The sequence below is a fragment of the Sphaeramia orbicularis genome, chromosome 5, assembly GCF_902148855.1.
Source record: "Sphaeramia orbicularis chromosome 5, fSphaOr1.1, whole genome shotgun sequence".
NCBI classification, from domain to species: domain Eukaryota; kingdom Metazoa; phylum Chordata; class Actinopteri; order Kurtiformes; family Apogonidae; genus Sphaeramia; species Sphaeramia orbicularis.
In genome coordinates, this window is record NC_043961.1 from 1,276,875 (window position 1) to 1,283,716 (window position 6,842).

Genomic DNA, 6,842 nt, shown 5'->3' on the forward strand with positions numbered 1-6,842 from the left:
TTTTCTGTTCAGCTTTTATTTTAATTATTTTTATACATTTCAACCACAACTTTTCTCTTGTTTTGCCCATTTTTACTCATTTTAACCATTAGTTTGTTCACTGTTGCAAATTCTAACCTGTATTTTCTTCCTTGTGCTGATTATTTTGTTCATTTTAACCGTTTTAACCTTAAGGTTTTTAAAGAACTCATCATCTAAGTTGAAGTGAGTATTTTATCCACTGGCCTCGCTCTGCTCCAACAGTGATGGTGTCCTGGTGTTTAGCAGATCCACGTACTGATAATAAAGACAGACGACAGGAAAAATGTACCGGCATAATAATGTAATTTGGCATCGACCATCCGTCCAGTGTTCTGGTCCACATTTAGGTTCAAACAGAACTGGTCTATGTTCACGTGCATGTGCGTAAGTGTCAGATTAAGCCTGTGTCTCCACAAAGCCCTGTTCATTTAACCCTGAACACACACACAACAAAGAGGTGTCAGGTTTCAGGCCCCGCCCTCTGCACCAAGCCCAACCTCCTGGGGAAGGTAAGATGAAGGAGGACGGAGGAGGACAGGGGAGGACGGGGGAGGATGGAGGATGCGGTGGGTGAGGGGAGAACAAGCGGTTGCCAGGCGATACGAGAGCGTGTGTAGATGTCACGCTCGGTAGGAGACGAAGCTCGATGCTGCAGAATGACCTAGATTTAATGGAAAGAGAGGACGAGTAGGGTGAAAAGAGAGGGAGAGGAGGAAGAGGAGGAAGGAGAGGAAGGAGAGGTGCTGAGGGACAGAGGTGATGAAGAATGATAAAGACGTCCCAGAGGAGGACGATGAAAGGAGGAAGCATGGAGTGAAGCTGATTGACTGGTCATGGAGAGGCTGTCTGTCTGTCTGCGTTTGTGTGTGTGTGTGTGTGTGTGTGTGTGTGTGTGTCTGTCTGTCTGTCTGTGTGTAGTTCCAGGTCTAAAGTGAACCCCCCACCCCCACCCCCCCCTTGTTGTTCAGCCTCAGATAAATCAATCCCAGAGTTCCCGGAGTGAAGCACTTCCTGTGTCCACTGAGTGTCTTTTATGAAGCTTCTTAATAAATGATGATGATGATGATGATGATGATGATGATGATGATGATGATGATGATGATGATGATGATGATGATGATGATGATGATGATGATGATGATGATGATGATGATGATGATGATGATGATGATGATGATTCCACCTGAAGCAGTAGGACAGACGGACAGACCTGTCAGACCTGTCACATGATCTTCAAATGCTGCTGAATTTAAGGTGGACCGGATATTTTACACTTGTTCAATTGATATTTTAAATGTAAGGAAAATGCTGCGACTGATCTGAGTACGAAAACATCTGTAATTATAAACTCAATTTGGGATCTTTACAGTTTATTTTGACCTTATTTCCACTAAATCACTTACAGACTGTTTCACTGCTTCATTTTATTGAATGCATGAAAACAGAGGCAATCAATAAAATAAGCAGTAACATCGACAGGTTCTCATCTTTTACAACACTGACATTTCATTGCCTCTTATCAGACATTTTTTAAATTCCCTGTTAAAGCATATTTCTTGTCATTGTTTTTTATCGTTTTTTAATGGTTTTATTGTTTTGTTTTGTTTTTGTTTTTTTTACTGTGTTGCTTTAGTTTTATATTTGACTTTTATGTGTTTTATTTGTTTACAGCACTTCGGCTCATTGTGTTGTTTGTTAAGTGCTTTTTAAATAAAGTTGAATTAGTTTGGATTGGATTTTCATTTTATTGTGTCCTTTTGCTTCTTTTTCTCTTGTTGACATTTGAAAAAAGATAAAACAAAACAGAAACATAAATCCTGTTGCATCTTTTATGAATGATGTAAAAACCACAAATACCCGCTTGGGTTCTTAAATTTTCATCCTGGATATAAATATGTCCTCAAACTACAAAGAAATAACAGCTCTGTGAGACATTACATGCACATTTTTACAATATTTGTGGCCGTACCATCAGCACTAAGATTGCCAATTCACATTTTCTTTCTTTTTTGTGACATTTCACATGTTTTTTTCATCATTTTTCTGTGACTCTACAGGAAACTGATACCTGGGGAGTCACCACAGTTACTTAAACATCTATAAATTCCATCATATCTTAAAAATATAAGCTAAGTTTTGCTTTCGACTTATTTTAGGTAAATTATTTGACATGTTTTCACACACAAACAAGTTAATCATCAACATACAGTAAAATCCAAGAGTCAGACCCGAACAAAGAACATGTAATAAAGTGAAAGTGTCCAGGTGAGGCGTTCAAAGACAGCAGGAAATTAGGCTCAATTCAATAAAATGATACCATCTAATCAGTCAAATGGTATCATCTCCATCCTATCTGATAGTGTTTTTATTAAAATACCAGTATGAGCCTCCGTTTCCCATCACCATGACGACAGGAGCATCTCAATAAACTGACACAGAAAACAAACCAAGCATCAACAACATTCCGACAGGACTTCAACCCAAAACCAGCCCAGACTCAACAGGAAAATCTGAAGGTGGAGGGCGGGGGGGTCAGCTCGTTGCCCCCCGTCAGTTTCCACCCATCAAGTCCACGAGGACGACAAGACAAGTTCCACCCAAAAGTGTCAAAGGTTTTAACAGAACTTTAAAGGAATCAGAAAAAGAGAAAAGTTTTAACTTTAATTTATACACATTTCATCATTAATTTAAACTTCAGACCCAAACATCCACCACCGACCAAAAGCATCTACTGATCTAAACTGTTTCATACCTGTCGATCCACTAATCCTATCAATACATGTCAATAATCGGTGTAAAATACAGTTTGTCATCTTTTCATGGTCATCAGATATGACCCATTTGGACGTTCAGACGCTCCGTAGTTACCATGGAAACACTGTCATCTTCTACAACATTGATTCACTAGTAAAACCCATGGAGTTTGATAAACAGCAGTGGATGGACACACTAATTTTTACTTTTAATTAATGACATACTGTATTTTGCTAAAAAAAAGTCACTTTTCTTCAGTTTTTTCTGTTTTTAATATAACAATCCTCAACTTTACATGTTTAGTAAATTTAAATGTTGTAAAATACCTGATATTCACTGAAAAAACACAAAACACAGAGGATAATATTTTCATAAATGGTGATGAACCACATAAGGATGGTTAAATATAGAGGAAAAAAATCCTTTGGGAACTGCCACAGATGTCACACTGGGTCCTTATGAGTTAAACTCTGATTTATGTCACCAAAAAACATTATTTGTAGATTTTGTTTGTTCGGGGTTAAACAGAGTTTTAGGATCCAAGACCTGGTACTGAGTTACAGGTCTCATATCTGTTGTGCTGTTAAATTCAGCTGTTAACCCTCAAACTGCAGATTAAACGTACAACAGAAGTAGAGTTTATGATCATTCCATTTGTGTCCAGCAGCGTCATGTGACGCACAGGTCAGAAGAGTTACAGTATTCAGGGACTGATTCTGAAACTTTTACTTTTCATTTTCATGTTAAAAAAAACTAGAAGATACTGAAAAGAAAAGAAAAGAAAAGAAAAGAAAAGAAAAGAAAAGAAAAGAAAAGAAAAGAAAAGAAAAGAAAAAGAAAAGAAAAGAAAAAAGGGCCTAAAGCTGATAAAACATCAGACAATGAAAGAAAGCAAAGGAGACAACAGAGAAGAAAAGGAGACAGAAGAGAAGGGAAATAATAGAGAAGAAAACAAAGAGAACTGAAGAAACAAAGAGCGACAGCAGCTGTGAATCCAATAAACCAGATGTTGAAACAATGACGCCGATGACGGAGCCAAACAACAGATGAACGTCATGTTGGACCCAAAACCATCCCGTCCGCTGGAGTCAAATATAACGTTCAGATATCTGAACCTGTCATATTCATTCTAATCCCATCTGGACGTGAACCAGGATCTGATCTCAGACCAGCCGTTGCTGCCGTCGTTAACTGGTCTGAAATATTCAGGACGTCCTGCTGAGCCTAAAGACGGTCCCTCTCACCTCCGCCACCGTCATCACAGATTCATGACTTTACAAAGAGGCCGTTTAGAGCCCGCCCCCAGGCAACATGTTCACAAAGCCACACCCCCGACGGCGGCCGCCAGACGCACAGACACAAGGACATATGGACACGAGGATGACTTTAGGACACTTAAATGTGAAGAAAAAGACCCAGAGAGGCAGCGACTTAGAGCTAAAGACAAATGAAACACACAAAAATATTCTAACATGTTGAGAATTAACACAATAAATATACAACTATGATGTTTTTGCTGTAAAAGGCCTTAGATGGTGAGTTTTTAGTGGTTTTAGATCATCTGTACAAGACTTGAGAAGGATAAAACATGGTGAAAAACACAAAAAAGACAAAGAAACAACAAGATGCAACATGGGGAAAATGTCATAAAACATATAATCACATGAAAATAACAAAGATGCAACAACCCAAAAACAATAAAAATATGCATCAAACTGAAAATGACAAAGAAGCAACGAGACACAATAAAAGATGCAACAACATGGACACAACAAACAACGACGTGAAGATAACTTGAAAGTCAAAAACTACAAAAACATGAAACCGTATGAAAATAGCATGAAAATGACAAAAAAGTCAAGAAATCGCATGAAATTGACAAAAATATACAACACAGACTCAACAAAAAATGCATCATTGTGAAAATGTCAAAGAACCAACAAAACTCAAAAACATGAAAATAAAAGACACAAGAAGGAAAAACAACCAACATCTTGAAAATAACTTGAATCAAAAACTACAAAAACCATTAAACATAAAACAAGACACAAACAAATGAAAAACACACAACATCAGCCACAAATAACACAAAAGACACAACATCAAAATGAAAAAAAGATGCAACATGAGAACAAAATGCAACCAAGAAGCAAAACAGCATGACATGAGAACAACAGGAAAACACATGAAAATGGTACAAAAGACACAACACAAAAACTACACAAAACACACATCAATGTGAAAATGATGTAAAAGATTAAACTTATATCGAAGACACAGAAAAAACAAATGGAACTTCAAGTCAAAAACGATAAAAAAGATGAAAGAATATGAAGACAAGACACAACCATAAGAAAATGACGAATACATCAGACAAAAATGATGCAAAAGACACGACAAAAGGAAAATAATGTGAAGGATGATGCAAGAAAAATATTTTTTAAAAAGTTATAACATCATGAAAATGACAAAAGGACACGAGACGACGAAAGAGACAAAGCAAAGAAAAGAAACAATGACAAGCAACGAGAAAAACAGAAGAAGAAATGCAACAAAGAAAGACAAGAGACGTAAAAGATAAAAATGTATCTGGATGAAAACAACGAAAAGATACAAAAAAAAAAAGACAACGAGAAGGAGAAAAAACATCAACATTAAAATTGGCTTCAATATAAAATTATCATCTTCTGACCGCGTTACTGCTGTTATTTTCATTTGAATGTGACTATTATCGTTTATTTTCTTGATAAAGTGGATCCACACGAGCAGAACCTCCAAACGTGGAGGTTAATAGAGGTCATGTGACCAACCTCCATCTGTAGGTTCCATCACACATCCAACACAAAAACACAAAGACACAAACAGACTCACAAAGCGTCGCATCCAGACGCTGACAACACCTGACAAATGATGGCCAGTAGAATGAGGTCTGGTGTGGAAAAAACCCAGATCAGCACAAACAGAGGAGACGTCGTGTGTCAAAACGATGACGGAGACGCAATAAAAACCCAGGACATCAACTCCCATCAGCCAATAGATGTTTGACCCTCTGGTATCCAGGTTTACAATATTATGCACACTTTGCACTTTACATTTCAAAAGGTCACATTATTTTCCTCAATTTGTACGAGGTCAGAATTCAAATGTTGTTCATTTTTGCACGATTTTTAAAATCCTGACCCAGCAACTAAAATCAGCACATTGTAAACAGTAGAAAATTACTACGCTAACACCCTAGTGAGTAAAAAACGCACACTGGCACATTTTAGCGCAGTGTTTCTCATGGCCCTTTACATCAGGGGTGTCAAACATGTGTCCCGGGGGCCAAATGTGTCCCGCCAAAGGTTCCAATCCGACCCATGGGATGAATTTACAAAGTGCAAAAATTCCACTGTCAAGGCTGTGGAATTTTAATTTAGAGTTCAGCTTTATTCAGTTCTTTTAGTTCAGGTTCCACATACAGACCACTATGATCTACAGTCAAATACTAGCATAAAAACATACAAAAAATAATGACTCCATATTTTCTTCGCCGTTTGATGTGAAAAAAATAATATTACACTATTCCTATAAATAATGACAACTTCCAATTTTTTGTCTTTGTTTTAGTGCAAAAAATAACATTAAATTATGAAAATATTTACATTTCCAAACTCTCCTGTAACAATAAAATGTGAATAACCTGAACAAATATGAACAACCTGAAATGTCTGAAGAAAATTCAGCCAAGTTTGAACTCTTTTCTGCCTGTTCCTGTTTAGTGTCTGTAGATCTGATCCAGAATGCACACATATAAATGATAAGTGGAGGCAGAAGACTGATAAAATTGCACTTATTTTTCTTAAGAAATTTCAGTTTTTTCAGGTTATTCATGTTTTTTTTTTTTGCACTTAAACATAAACCAAAATTGTCAGTTGTCGTTATTTATCGGTTATTCTGTTATTTTACTGGTTCGGTCCTTTGCAGATTAAATCCGACTGAATGTGGAACCTGAAAGAACAGGAGTTTGAGAACCCTGGTTTACATTATCATGATCTCCCTGCCCCCCCCAGAAAAAAATGCAAGGG